The sequence below is a fragment of the Phascolarctos cinereus genome, unplaced genomic scaffold, assembly GCF_003287225.1.
Source record: "Phascolarctos cinereus isolate Bilbo 61053 unplaced genomic scaffold, phaCin_HiC Scaffold_5;HRSCAF=322, whole genome shotgun sequence".
NCBI classification, from domain to species: Eukaryota; Metazoa; Chordata; class Mammalia; order Diprotodontia; family Phascolarctidae; genus Phascolarctos; species Phascolarctos cinereus.
Window position 1 is genome coordinate 423,513,949 of NW_027555958.1, and position 19,235 is coordinate 423,533,183.

The 19,235-nt window shown below is 41.1% G+C and overlaps 1 protein-coding gene and 1 long non-coding RNA gene across 2 annotated transcripts in view; both read left to right on the forward strand.

The window, feature by feature from the left end:
* LMX1A (LIM homeobox transcription factor 1 alpha) overlaps positions 1-19,235 on the forward strand; it is a 194,705-nt gene that overhangs the window by 113,435 nt on the left and 62,035 nt on the right. The window lies entirely within an intron of this gene.
* Positions 4,661-19,163, forward strand: LOC110210013 (uncharacterized). The gene is made up of 3 exons (XR_002324996.1): positions 4,661-4,733; positions 15,846-15,928; positions 19,015-19,163. It is a non-coding gene; the product is annotated as an uncharacterized LOC110210013 (long non-coding RNA).

A 19,235-nucleotide genomic window follows, 5' to 3' on the forward strand; every position in this document is an offset into this window, starting at 1 on the left:
GAGGCTGCATCTTGAATCAGGAAGACCCTAGTTCAAATCCAGCCTCAAATGTTTACTAGCTTTGTGACCCTGGGCAAGTCACTTACCCTCTGTCTGCCCCAGTATGGGGATAATAATAGCACTTGCCTCTCGGGTTGTTGCAAGGAGGTAATATTTGCAAAATGATTTGCAAACCTTAAAATGCTATATAAGTGCTAATTATTACTTATCATGAGTGCTATAAATGTTTGATTATTTAGGGGGAAATATTTATTCATTGATTCAATAGACGTATAGTAATTGCCTAATAATTAATATTTAATAGCACTTTAAAGCTTCTAAAGCACATTGCATTACAGAGAGTTTCTAGATAACTCTGCCAGGCAGGCACTAATATCACATTTTAGGGTTAGGGTTATGATTAGGATTAGGAAACTGGTTCCTAGAGGCGAAGTGACTTGCCCATGGTCACCTGGCTACGTGAGAATTAGGAGATGGACTCAGATCTTCCTGACCATGGCGTTCTATCCACTGTACCATCTTGCGTCTTTACTGTACTTGTATAGTTAAAGCCCAGTTGTAGGCTTTATATTTACGCATAGCAAATGCTAATTTATTAAATTTGACCCATGCTTTTAATGTGTCAAAAATTTGTAGGATTCTGATCTTGTTACTCAAAGTATTAGGTATTTCTCCCAACTTTCTAATATCTGTAAAATTAGTAAGCATGCTATAGACTCATTTATTCAAATCATTGATGAGAATATGCAGCAGCATAAGGCCAAGGACCTCTAGGGCACTGCACTAGAGGTGTTCTTCCAATTAAATTAAGCACAATCCTCTAAGGTGTCTATAGTGGGCATGGGAAAAAGGATATAAAAAAGAGAGATTTTTGAAGGCAGAATAAACAGTGTATTTGTGGGGTGAGGAAGAAGAAAAACTGGGTCATAGGTTAGAACTGGAAAGAACCTTAAAGGACATTTAATTCAAACCCATAATTTCACAGGTGAGGAACTAAGACACAAAGAAGTAACATGATATGCTCAAGGTCACCTAGATAATTAGTAACACAGCTGGGATTTGAATCCAGATCCACTGACTCCAAATTCAACAATTTTCCAAGAGTAAAAATTACTGAGATTACAAAGCTAGGTTACTATAAAGATGATGTGGTGCTGCCAGTCTAAATAGAAAAAAAAAAGTTGGGGGAGGGGAAGATTTGAGAAAAGCAGAGGAATTCTGTTTTCGATATGTTGAGTCTGAGGTGCCAGTGGGACATCTACAGGCAGAGTCAGCCAGAGGGCAGTCGGAAATGTGGAACTGTAGTTATGAGGAGAAGTTGGGAGGTTGGGGCTAAAATACAGAGTTGGGAGTTTTCTTCTTAGAGGTGATAATTAGAGTCATGGAAGCAGAAGATCATCAAGGAATAGAGGCTATCTGGGGGGGGGACAAGGAAAGAACATTGGGCAATACCCATATTTAAGGAAACATTAGGATTTAATTCAATTTGATAAATTAATTTCAAACCAGTAACTGTTTATTAAGTGCCTACTAGGTACCAGGAACCATGCTAAGCACTGGGGATACAAGTGGAAAAAATACAGTCCCTGCCCTCAGGGAGCTTACAGTCTAATGGGGAAGGCAACCCCAAAAAAAGGAGACTGAAAATGTGGGGGTGGGTGGGGAAATAGAGGTTACCTGGCACAGGGGCATGTTATTCCATGGAACGGAAACCAAGCAGAGCTGCTGATGGAGAATTGAATTAGCAGGAAGGCTGTGAGGCCTCTATAAAGGAAGGCTTTGGGAGGAATTTAGTGCTCCACCTTCCACACCCAGCGGCAACCTGAGGGGAGAAGCAACTGAGGATGAGTTCCGAAAGTGCAGATTATCCATTCCTCGCAGTGATGAGATGTCAGGTGATAGGTTTATCCTGAGAGGGAAGGCAAGTTATCCCGTGGAGTGGAAATTAAGCAGGGCTGCTTTTAGAGAACAGGGGAGAAAGCAACAAAAGAGACTTGGGAGGAATCGTCAGGCAGAGAAGAGAAGAGTCATGAGAAAGCAGTGCCACCGAATCCAGAAGAGGGGAGAATATGAAGGCAGGGAGCATGGAGGAGGCGCAGTGTGATATGCTACTAAGAAGTTAAGGAGATTGAAAACAGAAACAAAGTGTCATTGACTTTCTCAATGAGGAAGTTGTTAATGACATTGGAGGAAGCTGTTATGATAGACTGGTGGAAGGCAGATTAAAAGGGTTTGAAGAGTGAATGATAGAGAGGAAGAGGGAGCAGCAAGTCTGGGCTATTGTTTTTAGGTGTTTGGCAATAAGGAGCAGTTGAGAAAAAAGCAGGCAGATGGCTCAACGGATAGAGCGCAGGGCCTATAGTTAGGAAAACCTGAGTTCAAATTCAGCCTCAGGCACCTACTAGTTGTGTGACCCTGGGCAAGTCACTTAACCTTGTTTGCCTCAGTTTCCCCATTTGTAAAATGATCTGGAGAAGGAAATGGAAAATCATTCCAGTATCTTTGCCAAGAAAACCCTAAATGGGGTCACGAAGGGTTGGACAGGAAAATAACTCAACAACAAAGAGAAAAGGATAATGTGAGGGAGGATTGTGATATAATCAAGGGAAAGTTGTTTATTTAAAATGGGTAAGATGGGAGCATATGTACAGGCTGGGAGGAGAGAGAGACTTAGACGCATGAGCAAGAGGGTATGATTGTTGGAAGGGATAATGGAGGAAATGAGAGAGGAGAGCCACCTCTTCTGAGACTGGGAGGAAGGAAGAGAAAATAAATGAGGACTATGAGAGGCTTAAGAGGAATCTGGAGGGAAGTTAAAGGGGTTTCTATATAGATTCCATATCTCTAGGCAATTGGCTTAGTGGTTAGAGTGCTTGACTTAGAGTCACAAAAGACCTGAGTGTGAATCCTGCCTCAGAGATTTTCCTGCCATGTGACCTTGGGTAAGTCACCTCCATGGGTTCAACCTCAGTTTCCCCATCTGTAAAATGGGGATAATAATGGCACCTACCTCACAGGGTTGTTGTGAAGATCAAATTATGTAAAATGCTTTGCAAATTTTATGAGTTATCTAATATGAAACCAGCTATTGAACCTCTCTGTGCCACCATTTCCCCATTTGTACAAATGATGTTACTGTACTAGATGACCTCTGAGCTTCTCTCCAGCTCTAAATGTATGGTATTAAGTATGACCCTGGCAAAGTCACTTGACATCTGTGAATTAAGGGGGTTGGATTAACTTTTCTGTAAGAGCTATTCCAGTTCTACATTCTATGAATTATTGGATTATGATTGCTAATAATGACACATTGATATAAAACATTTTCCTTGTAAAACACTTTAAATGCATAACTTTATTTGAGAGGCAGCTAGATGGCACAGTGGATAGACTGCTGGGGATTAGAGTCAGGAGGACCTCAGTTCAAATGAAACTTACTAGCCATGTAATCCTGGGCAAGTCATGTAACCACTATATGCCTCAATTCCTTAACTGTAAATGGAAATAATAATGGTGCCCACCTTTTATGGTTGTTGTGAGATAATCAGAATGAGATAATATTTGTAAAACCCTTAGTACAGTGCCTGACACATAATGGGCACTTGATAAATGTTATTTTTCCCCTACCCCCTCTCCCTTAATCCTAAGAACACTCCTTTGAGGCAGGTTGAACTGATATGATTATGCCCATTTTATAAATGAGGAAACTGCTCTTCCAGAAATCAAGTGACTTGCCCAAGGTCACACAGTTGCTAGATGGTAAAGCCAAAACTCAAATTCAGATCCATTGATTCCAAGTGCATTCCTTATCTACATTATGTTAGTTTTATTGCCTGCTTTAGCCCCCGCCCCATCCCCACTGAATCAGTCCTTCCTTTGATTGCAGAGTCTGAATTTACCAGATGTTTGAGCATCATGCAGACACAGCCTGGGAATCAAGGTTTTTCTGAAACATAGCCCAGGCAGGGCTCTGGACATTTGGATTCTGCTGCTTCCCTGACATTCATGCCAATAAGGATTTCCTCCTCCTTATCTGGAGGTGACATCCCAGGCAGTGTGATTTCCCACATGCAGGCTTGGCTGAGAGGGCAAATGGGTTGCTGGCAGTGCCTTGAGCACTGGTCACAAGCAAAAGCTGTCCTTGGGACGGTCAAGCAATGGACATCCCACGCACTGCCAGGAGGGGCGGTTATTGTGTTTGCCACACTTGTTGCTCTTCCATCTGCCTTTCCCTGCAGGGTCTCTCCTTGTCAACCAGACTCACACTTGAGCTGTTTACAGCGATGATGGCTTGAGTCAGGCAGGTGCCTGAGAAACACATTCAATGAAGCACACAGATTTAGAGAATTTTGAACTGGAAGGGCCTTAGAGGTCATGTAGTCCAACCCCTCCATTTTACAGAGGAAGAAAATGAGGTGTAGAAGAGGTTGACTTGACTAGGTTGCATAGGAGATTAGGAGCAGAGCCGAGACTAGAACCCATAATAAAACCTCAGCATTATACTCCCACGTTCAAGCATCCCATCCCAGGCTGCTGACTGCCAGACCCAGGCTTGGCCCTTTGGTATCTAAAGCTGCAGTTGGGGGAAATCACCATGTAAGACCCTGTGAAATTCTTTGTTCTGGAGTTGCTTGGGTGATGCGCGAGAATAACAACTTAGGAATTCTAAATGGTTATTTCTCCCTCTTGGTATCACAGTCAAAGAAATCTACTCTCCAGATGTGCTCATTAAGGTATCTCCTCCTTGTTGCCCAGGGCAGAATTATCCTTGGAGTTTCAAATGCCATTCCTTCTCTTCCTCCCCCTCCTCCCCGACTTCTCTATGTTTTGTGACATCCTAAGATTGGATTCTAAGCTAAGTGGGTTTGTGAGTCCGAGCTTCCCTCGACTGGCCTCTTCCTAAACCACACCATCAATAACTATCACTCAGAGATCCTTGCACAGACCCCTGGCAATCTAGTCTGATTTCTCTGGGCCTCATGGGGTCATCGTGGTTCCCTGTGCCGTCTTATTTCAGCACTCACCGGACAGTGGAACACAGCCAGCTGACTTCCCTTTCTATCCCCGTCTCTCCACCTTCCATCATCCCCGTTTTTTCCCACCACTACCCAACTCCTCCACATTGTTCCTAGGCTAGTGTTGATGGAAGGATTGCAAAATTGAAGAGCCAAGCTCTAAACTTGCATAATGGGAGTAAGTTTTGGAGCAAGACGATCCTTCCTCTGTCATACGTGCCACCAGAACACTGGTCCTGCCACTTTAAATGAGCATGTGAGGTTGGCTGATGCTTCAGCCACTGCTGTAACCGGATCTCCATGGGCTCTTGAAAAATGGAACTCTTTTCAGCAGCAAATGTTTGCAATTAACTTTAACATATGGTGGAATTTGTTTTTGTGTCTGTAAAGCATGATAGACTCCAAGTATCTGGCAGAGAGAGCACTAGGGATGTCATTCCCCTCTGCTTAACTAGCAGAAGGCTTGTCCAGTTTAAGTGTGGGCATCAGGGCATTTGGTGAGAGAAAGAGTGATCAATCAGGGGTGTCAAGGGTCTTGAAACCTCTCCTAGGATCAGGAAGAAAAACGCTATTTCCTTAGTTGGTGAACCATCTTTCTGAAAGCACGTTTATCTGGCCAACATGAGCAGCAAGCTTGGATGCTCCCTTCCAACTGTGCCCAGAGGTTTTCTGTCTTGAGAAGTGTGGCACATGGTTCCCAGCCATGGTTGCTGCTCTGGTATAGAAACCAAGTACCCAGATTTCTGACAAAAACTCTGATAAAATAGTCCTGCTGTTGTCTTCAACTATCCAGATGTGTCCAGGAAGAACATATCTGTCTCAGACCTTTCCCTGTCTGAGGTCCAATATAATCTTCTGTCATGCAGTAGAAAGAGCATTGGATATGGAGTCTGAGGAACAGGGTTCAAATCTTGGCTCTGCTGCTCATTCTCTGTATGACCTTTAGTGAATTGCTTTGTCTTTTTGGGTCTCAGTTTCTTTGACTGTAAATTAAGGACATTGGGGTAGATAACTTCAAAAGTATCTACTATCTCAATAAATGATTCTGTATATTTAAAAATGTTCTCTATACTATATATATATATATATATATATATATATATATATATATATATATATGAAATATTCTATATATTTAAAATGTTTGTAATTAATGTGGTATATTGAGAGACAGCTAGGGAGTTTGGAAATGCTAGAGAGATGGATTCTTGGTTGTGATATTCTCCCTGCCACCAGTCAGTCTTAAATAAATTTAAAATAAATTCAATAAATTCATGATTGTATTGGGATTGGACTACCTAACTGCTTGGGGTTACTTCCAAATCTAGAATTCTATTATTCTATGATACTTGTACATGCTTTCAATTATTTGTTGACTAAAACAAGGAGTATACAGATGAGTCTTACCTGGTGAGCTGTCTTTATGTTTGACATAAGCTGAGTATGCACCTAATTAGCCCCTTGAGTGAAAGCTTCAGTTTTTAAATTCCTCAGACCCTATTTTAATGACATATAAGCAGCAAGATCTGGATTTCTGGTTGCCCATCCCACTCTGATATTTTTTCCCAAAGGGTAATAAGGCATTTCTTCAATGACCCTTGAGGTAGCTTGGACTTTTCCAGTGAAATAAATAACTGTTAAATTGAATAGAATTGGATTGAATCAGAGAATAGCTGGAGTTTGTCACCCAAAACCTGTCTATCAGCATGGCATTGTAACAATTTCCCCAGCCTACATTTTGTAGGACATCTCTAACTACCCACCATGCTACAGAGATACAGAAAAGCTACCAAGAATCACAGTGGTTGAATATCACAATCCTGTTCTATTTATTTGCACCCCTAAAGACAAAGCAGTTGAAGCATGAGGAGTGTTGTGATAAACAAGGAGGGACTGGTGGATCATGTATCTATGCCGCAAATATCTATTGAGGGTGTACTGTGATGGCATCATTTTGCATGCTATTCAGGAATGCAAAAAAATAGCACATCTCCTTTGCCCTCAAGGATCTTACAATCTAATCAGACCGGCAAGACATTCACATGTAAAAAGGTTAAATAATAGGATGGGACAACAATAATAAGAGAGGTCTCAGGACAGGACATGTCTAAAGATATGGATTAAAAGATGGAAGGGCATACTGGATATTGGGCTAGGAGTAAGAAGAAGGATCCGGGTTCTAGCTTTGCATCCCCATCTTGCTAGCCGTGGGTCCTTTAGCTAGCAAATTATTTAACTTCAGTTTCCTCAGCTGTAAAACAGAAATAATAATACTTGCCCAGTCTTCCACACAGGGCTATAATGAAATCCAAATGTAATAAATGAAATTACTTTGAAAATTGTAAAATGCGTAGGAGTGTGAGCTCTTCTTACTAAAATATTGGCACAAAGAAAGAGTACTAGAGGAATTTAGAGGGTAAAGGATTTAGTTGTGATCTAGAATGCCTAGAGCAGCAGGGAAGACTTCATGGAGGAGGAGGTGGGACTGGAAGGATGGAATTATAGAGCCTTAGAGGAAGAAGAAACTTTCCAAGTTATTTTACAGGTGAAAAAACTTAGCCCTAGAAAGAACAAATAACTTACTTAGGGCCGGAGAGCTTGATAAGGAGACAAAAACTTTCCACTAATTGTATGCCTTGGAGTGGTGGGGAATCCTGGGGCCACATGTAACTCTCTAGGTCCTCAAGTGAGGCCCTTTGACTGAATCCAGACTTCACAGAACAAATACCCTTAACAAAGGAATTTGTTCTGTGAAGTTTGGGTTCCATCAAAGGGTTGCACTTGAGGACCTAGAGGGCTACATGTGACTTTGAAGCTGCAGGCTCTCCACTCCTGCTAGACAAATCACTAGGTGATTTTGGTATGTGGAGAAGAGACTGAAGGGTCTTCCAAGTGGGAATACAGGCATTGTATTTGGGCAATCTTCTACAGTGCCAGAGATCTTTTTCTCTTCTTTCTTCCTGTCATACTCTTTCTCCAGAACCATTTAGGTGGTAATTTTAGTCTCCCAAATAAATACACCAGAAAAGTCTCCCTCATCTCTCACAAATTAAAAATTAATTTTTTTTTTGCAAATTAAAAAATAAAAGTTTTGCAAATCAAACAATAAAATAGTGATCTGGAATGCATGTAGTACAGTGCCTTGTTCATCACAGGCACTAAATAAATGTATACATGCACAAATACAACAGGGCCCCTCCTTTAGTGGGATCCTTACAATAGCTGTATTCGATATTCACACTTTTGCCCATTTCCCTGCTGTGATGGCATTAATAGGCTTTTATTCCTTTCCTGTTATTTCCTAGAAGTAAAATACCATGATTGATTCAGTTGTGTCCTAAAGACAGCAGCCTTACTTTCACACTTTAGTTTGGGTTTCTTAGATGCATTCAATGCAGTCATCATTATTTCATCATCTCAAATCACATGCAGCTGTGATTGCTTATGTCCATGGCTCAGAGCTCTCATTAGCCTGCTTGGACTCCTACCTAAGACGTGATTAGCTGGTGTGAGATCGAGCCCATTGCTGGAATGGAGGTTAGGGCACTAGAGGGCGATCCTGTCTTCTATCTAAAGGGTCATCAGGGCAGGTCGATGGTGAGACCTAAAATCCCAACTTCCATTGTTGCAGGGACAGTTCCCACATTTATTCTATTAGTTTGCTGAACTCTGACCTTGCACTCTCTATTGTGAAAATGAAAACATGGATCCAATCAAATAGACCTTTGGGTAGCCGGATCTCAGCAGGACCATTTCTAAGCTCTCTTGCCCCCAGCCCTCGGATTGATAACACCCTCTTGAAGCAATCTCCAAATATAGTCTAGACCCATTATCTAGCCTTCTTTTATCTCAAAGCCTCAAAAGGACTGAAGTGCACTTGGTGAGATAATGGGAGTAAATGATGAAACAGGAAATCATCTCTGGGTAGCTCTTGGCAAGGCAGTGGTGGCTTAGCTCAGGAATGAGGTAATGAGTCTGGGCTATTCAGAAGAGACTTCATGCAGTCTTAGGGTCTACTCTGTCAGTGAACTTGTGTCTGTGTCCTGGTCTTAGAGGTTGGTGCCCTTGGCTCTACAAGATATCCCTATTTTTGGTTAGTTGTTTATTTTATTTAGTCACTGAGAAGTTCAGAAGATTCCCAGTCCTTGGTACACATCCTTTGGCCTAAGAATTCACATTCAATTCCCACATTCATGCCTTCCATCACATTCCTTGTTATACTTAGAAGACAGGTTTTTATTCTATTGGCTTCCCTGGCAAAATGTTCCCCTGTGAAGCAGAGCTAAAAAGGTAAGTGGGATTATAAATGGGTCTTCTAATAGCCATGCTTCCTGCCGATAATAATAGCTGACATTTATAGCAGTTTATGGTTACAAAGCTCTTTATATTCACTCATTTGAGCCTCACAATAGCTGTGTGATTTATGGAGCAGGAGCGCTGTTATCTCCATTTTACAGGTGAGGCCATTGAGGCTCAGAGAAATTAAGTGACTTGTTCATGATCACACAGCTTAGCCATTGTCAGCATGCCAGGACTAGAACCCAAGACTCCAAGTGGAGCATTTTTTTCCACTACTGCATGTGCTGTCTCAGGATGGTCTGTTTATTCTTCACAGGGGTTTTCAGGGCAATTTGGCTTCATGTGTGGGTGTGTTTACTTCGGATCTGCTAAGCCAACAGCAACTGTCAATTTCATGCTTGAGTATTCTCCATTTTATGGTTTGCTAGGAATTCATAGCTCATTCCCTTCTGTCACCTAGCTCACCCCTGGACCCCTTCCTGCTGCCTTCCTACAAGTCTATCCACACAGCTGTGATCCACTAGAAAGAAAACTGGATATAGAGTCAGAGGTTCCAGGTTCAAAACCTGGCCCTGCCACTTAGTACTTTTGTGATCCTGGCCAAAACATTTCACCTCCTTTTGCCCTCCCTTTGTTTTATCATTTGTAAAATGAGGGGATTGGACTAGAGGACAGATGACTTCCAAAGGTCCTTTTCGGATCTAAATCTATCCCTGCAGATATTGCAACTGATTAAAACAAAATTGCTTCAAGTATTCAATTAAATTCAAAAATGTTTCTTAACTACCTGCTATGTGCAAGACACATTGTAAAGGATACAGATATGAGTTATACACAGTTCTTTCATTCAAGGAGATCACCAAGAGGGTTGGTTTATTATTATATATATATATATATATATATATATATATATATATATATATATATATATATTATAGGCTCATAATTTTGTTGTTGTTGTTCAGTTTTTTCCAACTCTTCATGCATGATGCCATTTTGGGTTTTTCTTGGCAAAGATACTGGAGCGGTTTACCACTCCCTTTTACAGCTCATTTTACAGATGGGGAAACTGAAGCAAATAGGGTTAAGTGACTTGCCCAGGGTCACACAGGTAGTTAAGTCTTCCTGACTCCAGGCAGTCACTTTATCCACTGTGCCACCTAGCTACCCTGTATATGGTGGCACAATGGATAGAATGCAGGACTGGGGATCCTGAAGACATCAGTTCAAATCCTGCTTCAGATACTTATTACCTGCGTGATGCTGGGCAAGTCACTTACCTTTTCTCTGCCTCAGTTACCTCATCTGTTAAATGGAAGTAATAATAGCACCTATCTTCCAGGTTGTTGTTATGAAGATTAAATGAGATAATTTTTTTGCAAAGTGCTTTGCTCTTGGCGGCTGGGTGGCGCAGTGGATAGAGCCACTGATAGAGTAAAACGAGCTGGAGAAAGAAATGGCAAACCACTGCAGCACCTTTGCCAAGAAAACTCCAAAATGGTATCACAAAGAGTCGGATATAACTGAACAACAATAACAATCACATGTTATATAAATGCTATTGAATCATTATTATCATATAAAGCAGAATGTGATAGATTCAGAATAGAGTTCTAGACAAAGTATTCTAAGAAATTTGGGGAAAGAGATTTCATTTTCAGCTGTAGGGAAAGAAATCCATGAAGCAAGTCAAATGAAATAGGAAATTTAACAGAAAAAGATGAGTGAGAAATGCATTCCACATATGGGGCAAAAGGCATGAATTTTTATGTATTTTGTAAATTATATTGTAGTTATTTAAAATACTCTCGCTAATCTATGAAGAAAGTCAAATGATAAGCATTCCAGTCTGGGTGAAATATAAGATGCAAGGTGGACTACAACTAGAAAGCTAGGTTGGAGCCAGACTCTGTAAGGCCTTGAATGCCAAAATAAAGAGTTTTTACTTTATCGGGTAGGAAATTGGAGTTGTTGGAGGGTTTTTAAGTAGAAGTTCAAAGTTCTAGGATCACCCCCCATACCACTCCATCAGTAATGGCACATAAGTAACCCATTTTACCATTAGAGCTCTGAGTAACATGGTCAGAATGGAAAACCATTACCACGATAGTGATATGAACAATAGACTTTGGTAGGAAGGGTCTGGAGGCTAGATGACCAGCTGGGCAGCTGTTATAATAGTCCAAGCAGGAGGGGAGGAGGACTAGATAAGATGGCTCAAGTGAGAGTGGGAAGGATAAGCAGATCCTGACTCAGAGTCAGAAAGACCTGGGTTTAAGTCTTGACTCTGAATGCCCTGTGTGAGCCTGGGTAAGACATCTTACTTATCATGGCCTCAAGCATCTTATCTTTAAGATTGTTGATTTCAGCAGAGGAACCAATCTGCATTAGCACAGTAGAGGGAGTTTTTTCACTGGGAATTATCTACATAAATTAAATCAAAGGTCCAGGCCAATATTAAAAAGCCACATATTCTCCCAGCAAGACAATGAAATAACCAAAATGGGCCTCTATTTATTTATCAAGATTTCAGAATATTTAATGATCAATATTCAGATCCTCATTTTTACCAATGAAGGAAACAGACCTTTTCAGAGCTTGTAAATTGTTGGATTATTGGCCAAGTTCTTTCACTTCCCTGGGCTTTGTGTCCTGTGAGGAGAGAGAGAGAGACAGAAGAGAGAGAGAGAGAGAGAGAGAGAGAGAGAGAAGAGAGAGAGAGTGCATGAGCCATTTAGTGAAATCTGGCCCCATAACTTGCCACTCCTATGCTCTGTCCCTTAGGAGCTTCACATGAGGTATATCATGGGTGGCCTAGAGTGGAAAAACCCAGAATACAGTGACTCAGGAAGGGTGATTTGGCAGGAGCTTTTGAAATTGCTTCAGTTGTTGTGTCTGTGAGTTGTGAGGAGCTATCAATGCTTTCTTACCCCATCCTGCCCTGTGCACAGAGCATCTGTAAGATGGATAGAGTGAAGGAATAAGGGCTGCTGTCAAGAAAATGCCTTTTCTTCTTTCCTTTCTCCAAAGCTAACTACAGTCCTCCTAAGGAATGGACCATTAACAGCATGGTTCCACCAATGTTAAATGTCTCTGTCATTAGCAAAAAATTTTCTTCCAGTTTTCTGCTTGGTGAAAATAGCCTCTCTGGGAAAAAAGACTGCATGTATGTACCTGTGAAGGCATGTATGTATGCCTGTGTACATGTGTGTACATGTGTCTCTGTGTGTATGCATGTGTGTTTATGTATGTGTGGGGGAGGCATAGGGTGGTGGTGAGTGTACATTAATCCTGAATTCAAATCCATTTGAATCCATTCAAATCTGCCATTTACTGCTCGTGTGACCTTGGCTGAATTATTTCACCAGTTTCCTCATCTTTAAGACCCCTACTAGCTCCAAATCCCATGATGCAGGTTGGCAGCTGTTTGAGGCTTGGTGGGGTGTTCCTAATACAATGAAAAAAAACCTTTTGCATATTAATCCACTACTCCATGAGACTGTCTTTGTGAACTCAGATAAGCTCTTCATAGTAAGAAATGAAGAGAGGAATTGGAGGGGATGACAGGAGAGCCAGAAGGCAGCCCCATTTCAAGTTCTTCCTATTCTTCCACCAAGTCCTGACTGCCAAGAGCTTCCCTGGTTGCATTCTTGATGCAAAAAGGAAAAGGGCAATATTTTTGCTGCCTGAATTAAAGTAGCTGGAAGAAACTTCTGGCCTCAGAATTGTAAGGAATTTAGGGAAAGACTTTGCTTTGGCTCAAGTTCAAAGAGCGTGTCTTGTGAGCTATGATTACGTTTGAATATGCTCCTGGGAACCTATCGGGTTCTGGAGTAGCTTCTTGGTTCTGGATATTCTTTGGTTCTAGGCTATACATTCAAGTCCATTCTTGGAAGGAAAGAAGGGAAGGAGGGAAGGAAGAAAGGAAAGGAGAGAAGATGGGAGGAAAGAAGAATTGAAAGAAGGATGAAAGTAGGGAAGGAAGGAAGAAGGGAGAAAAGAGGGAAGGGAGGAAGGAAGGAAGGAAAGAAGGAAGGAGAGAAAGAAGGAAGCATTTATTAAATGCCTATTTTGTTGCAAGCACAGAGCTAAGTGCTTTACAAATATTACCTCATTTGATCCTCACAACAACCCTGAGAGGTAGATACTATTATTACTCACCCCCAACCATTTTATAGTTGAGGAAACTGAGTCAGAGAGAGGTTAAATGACTTGCCTCCAGTCACACAGCTAGTAAGTGTTTGAGGCAGGATTTGGGCTCATCTTCTTTCTAGGTCATCACTCTGCCGCCTGGCTGCTTCTAGGCAGCTCTGTATTTAAAGTCAAAAATGTCTGTGACTTGATAACTACGTGACCTCGAGTAAATCACTCCCCCTTTCTCAGAATCATTTCTCTCATCTATAAAATGAATGGGGTGGACTAAGGTGACTATCATTTCTCCTTCTTCATGATCCCATAGTTCCTCAGGCCCTTGCTTATACTTAGAAAGAGCAGATGCATCTGACCAGCAGATTGTTGAAGTTTGTCCTGACCCGACCCACTAGGATTTTTAATAGCCTCAGGTGGTAGGAAATCTGTATTGTAATGCTTTGGATCAGGGAGCTCCAAGTCTAGTTTATGATACCCCTGCCTCACCAGCTCTGGCTAGCTCATGAGAGCTGATTATAAAATTTCCAGTGTGAGTATTTACATCTCAGCTGTCAATAGATTCTACAAATCAGAGCTTGATTTATTGTTTTTGTTAATTATCTAGATTTAAGAAAATTATGTTAAAAATAATTTGTACTTCAGTTGTTTCATTTGTGTCTGAATCTTCGTGACCCTGTTTGGAGTTTTCTTGGCAGAGATACTGGAGTGATTTGCCATTTTCTTCTCCAGCTCATTTTATAGATAAGTAAACTGGGTTAAATGACCCACCCAGGGTCACACACCTAGTAAGTATCTGAGGCCAGATTTGCACTTGGGAAGATTAATCTTCCTGCCTCTGGGCCCAATGCTCTATCCACTGTGTCACATAGCTGCCCTTAAAAATATGGAATAAACTTAAAAATGTGTTGTGTTTCTATTTTTTCAAAGAGCTGATTGTTAAACTTTAATTAGCACATCCCTTTCCCTGTGTGTTACCAATTATTTTGAGGAGTGTTGGACAATTCCCAAAAAAACTTCTGGAAGGGGAGTATTGTGAAAGAAAACCAACAACAATCAGCTGTCTTGCATCCAAAATGGTTAGCAATTGCTGGCCTGAGGGATGGTTTCCAAATGTGTGCGCAATAATGCATGTGTATGTATGTTTGTCTGCAGAGAATGTTGCTGATTCCGAAGCAAGCATCCTATTTCTCAGAGTTTTTTTGTGGTTCTCTTTCTCTTCATGTCTCTCCCTGTTCTCTAATCCTCTGAATGGAGCTGGATATAGGGAGGAGAGCCATGGGAAGAGAAGCCAGGCAGAAAAGCGCATCCCAGACTTGGACATGAGTGATGTGGTTTAGCTGGGCGGCTGGTTGGCTGGCACAACACACTTGCCACCATTCCCCCTGGTTTTTCCATCTCCACACAATATTCCTTCCTTGCTTCAGTGTAAGTTCCAGGGCTGATGTTGTCTGGAACTAACTTAGCCTGTGTCTCATGATGAGCACCTCCTCCTATCCTTCTTCCCTCCCTCTCTCTCCTCTTCCATCCCTCTTTCCCTCCCTCCCTTTCCTTCCTTCTTTCCTTCCTCCCTTCCTCCTTCCTTTCTTTCCTTCCTACCTTCTCTTTTTCTTTCCCTCCCTTCCCACTCTGTCTCTATCTTTCTGTGCCTCTGTCTCTGTCTCTCCCTCTCTCTGTTCAGCTCTCTTTGATGTGTTGTCTTCCTGCATTAGAATTTAAATTTCTTGAGGGCAGGGACTATCTTTGTTTGTTTGTTTTTGGCTTTTATTTGTATCCTCAGTACTTAGTACAGTGCCTAGCACGTAGTAATCACTTCATAAATGCTTGCTGTCTTGTTGATCATTATTAGAACATTTTATCATGCCTTTTGCACAAGAAGCTCTTTCTGCCCCTTCCACCAGGGCTGAGTGTCGTTATCTCATAAACCTAGATTAATGATTGGACCTTATATTGAGAAAGGGCATTGGATTTGAAATTTAAAAAACTGGGTTCAAACACAGGCTCTGTTACTAATTAGCTGTGTGTTTAAATCCTAGGCAAGTTATATTCACTTCTCTGTGTCCCCATTTCCTCAGTTATAAAATAGTGGGGTTGGACGAGATGATTTCCAAGGTTCTAGTTCTAGATTCTATGGCCCCTACCTGGAGTTAAGAGGTTGTACTGTTGCAGCATCAGGTACCTTGAATTTTCAGAGCTCTGGTATTAGGCAGCAGAGCAGCTGGCCAGCTCTTATTCAAATTTAGTGTGTATTTGTTAAGTACCTACTATCTTCAGAGTCCTGTGGTAGGCACTGGGAATTCAAGTACAAAGATGAATCTTTGTACATAGTTAATGCTTAATATTTTCATTCATTCATCCAAAGAGCTTACATTTTTTTTCCTTCAGCTTCTTTCTCTGCTTATCTCCAAATCTCCCAAGCCAGGACAACAATGCAGTATGAAGAGGACTTCAGAGTTAGGTCATGCAAGGTATTTTGTAGAAAAAAAATTGTGATGACAATTATTTTTGCCTGGTTGGGGAAGTCATGGGGAAGGGTCTAAGAGTATTATCAAAAGAGATCACTTCCCACCCTAACCAACACTTCCACCTGGGTCTTGATTTAAATAAAGATGTCTAGAAACCTTAAATCTAATCCACAATAGTGGCAATCTCACAGCTAAATGGGAAAGAGTCCTGGATTTTCAGGACACCTGGGTTATAACTGCAGTGTCCCTACTGACTCATTCTAAGATATTGTAGAAGGCGTGTCAGCCCTCGGTTCACTCAGTTTTACCATTTGTAAAATGGGGTAACAATACTTGCTGCAACCTACTTCAAAAGGATGTTTTGATGCCCAACACTACATAAATGTTAGTTACTATTGTTATCATTATTTTTCTGATAACTTCAAGAGTTTCCACTTCCTTGAATTAAAAGCATTCCAGAAATTCTAAATATTCATCATTATTCTCTGTCCCCAAGATCAGAGGTCAAAGAGTTATAAATCTTCCCCAAGGAAGCCCTCGTGGAGGGTTTTACTTCTTAGTGGAAGAATTTGACTCCTTTCACCTACTGGAGCAAGCATTGGGGGATTTTCTCCCTTCCCAGATTTCAGAGGTTCCTAGAAGTGGAGAATCAGGGTGTTTTTAGTATCAGAAGTTATGACAACAGCGTGTTATTGACCTACCACACAATAACAATAATGAGAAGTGATAGAGACAACAACAAAGAGGATGACATGGGAACCTAGCAATGCTTCCTCAAGGGGTCCCAAGAGCTTTCTCATCAAAAATGCTGTAATAGCCTTGTCTTCCCAGTATAACACACACACACACACACACACACACACACACACACACACACACGAAAACATACATTCTTTGTAAGACTATACATTGTATTGGCCACTTGCCATCCAGTCAAGCCAAAAATTGTGGAACAAAAGGAATCGGTGCCCAGAATATCAGCTAAAAATACCCTATTTCCCCCCTGCTCTTTTGTCTGCTGGGTATGGTTAGGAGGGTCCCAGGAGGGTAATGATGATGAAGGGAAAGGAAAACTGACATTTTCAAAGGAAACTAAATCTTTAGCCCCCTGAAAAGAAAATACATTTTCTGCATGTCTGTTTTATGTTTCATACCATTTTTTGTATGTTTGTGCGACAATAGGGAAAGACTATATTATGTGTTGTGTCACCTCATCCATGGGCCATTAGAATCCAGGGTTTCCTGGAATTCTTAAACTCTTTGAACTTGTTAATAGGCAGTCTTCTGGATGTTGGCAGGGGGGAGGTATAGGAAAGAAGAAAAAAGAGATCCTATGCAGGAGGAACAGGAGTGGTTTATGCACACACATGTACATGCATATGGACATAAACATAGACTCATTGTTTATTAACTCCTTTGGTTGGAACATGGCACTGAAGTTAGAGATTCCTATCTTTGTATAGACCAGTTGCCTTTACATGTTTTCATAGTCTATGGCCACTAACTGAAGCTCTAGCTTCCAGCTCACCATCTTGTAAATACATGCATTGGTCTGCCCATCCAGATATCTAGAGAAAGGGGTCAAAGCTCCTGCCCTATTGATGGTGGCCAGCAGTAGCAGCATTAAACAGGCTACTAAGAATGATGCATGGAGAACAATGGACTTGAGAGGCAGGACAACTAGGCTCTAATTCTGGCTGCTATATGATTTGGGGGTGATTTGATTTAACTCCCTAGGTGTAATTTTCTGTATATGACAGTATTTTTTTTCCTCATTATAAAATTCTGGGTCACATGGGAAAAATGATCTGTTTACCAGATAATATTGGAATAAGTTAAATAATGGCTGTTGGCACGAGCAGGGCACTAGTTGATTTTCTGAACATACATTAGACTTTTAGCAGAGAATGTGGCTAATGTCAACATTAGTTGGCTAATGTCAATGTTTTCCTTGGTTTGGACTAGCTATAATTGCCCAAATGAAGGGAGGTCTCTATTTCTGTTTGAGTTGAAACATCTCAACGTTTCAAGTTTGTCTGTCTTTCTTTCCCATGATGAACTGTGAAAGAGGTGACAGCGTTTGGCTAAAAGTGGTACACAAAAAAGCTATACAGATTCATCTGAAGTTAATGTTATCATTTAATCTGCTGAATTGAATTAAATAGGCATAGTATAAGAGTTTTTAATGGGCATATATTCTTTATGATTATGGATTACTATAACGTTTTGTATATGAGTAGAATAACATATGAAAATCAATGATTTTAAAGACAGAATAAAATTCAGCCCACTACTTTAAAACAAATCGGCCATAATTTACTTTAAATGCACTTGCTAAAAATCATGGTTTTACTTTTGTTGGCCGATGGGTGAAATTCATCACTTTGCTCCTGAGCAAGGTCTAATGCTCCCAAAACGACCAGTACAGGGACGGACACGCAGGCATTATGCAAACCAGATCTGTCACCCACTCCTTCAATCCCATTGTATATCCTTGCTTGTATACAGTCCACCAAGATCCACAGGAGAGAGGATTTTCTGCCAGCTACCTATTGTTCTCCATTTTCTCACCATTATGGAGTCATGAAGCTCTGCCCGCCATAGAAGATACTGCCCCTTCTATTGTCCCTACAGACTTTCCCACCACTTCCAGGACTGAACACATTATGAGAGTGTTGGCTCAGCCTCAAGGACAAGGACCTTATGAGATCTGAAAAACTTGCATGATGTCTCTGACCAGAAGGGATGTTTTCAGTGGCCCCAAGTCTTTTGTGTCCTCTTCTCCTGCCCTTTCTCCTCCACGTGCAGTAACTACGTGGCCTCTCAGACTCCCAGCAGCAGATTTCTCTGATCGACAGCTTTGGCCTATAGCCAGTACTTGATTGTGTCTGGATGATCTTAGCTGTCAATGACAGGTGGATGTTGAGTGGATGAGTGTTGTTATATGGCCCCCTAGTGGAGAGGGTGGAAATAATTTGCTGGCAAATCAAAACTCCCCATTCTAGAATTCTAGCATGTTTGAATCGTAAAATGTTAATGTTTTGAGAGACCTATGTGTTCATATTGTCCAATCCATTAATTTTTTTCAGATAAGCAAACTGAGTCTCAGATAGGAGAAATAACCTTCCTGAAGTCACACAATGAATTGGTGGAAGAACAAGGCCTGGAACGCAGGTCTTCTAATTCCCAACCAATTAAAGTCAACAAATACAAGTGCCTATGAATGCCATACATTGCGCTCGGGACTGGAGATATAAATTTTAAAAAAGAATGACACGGTTTTTGTCTTCATGGAGATTGCAACTAGTAC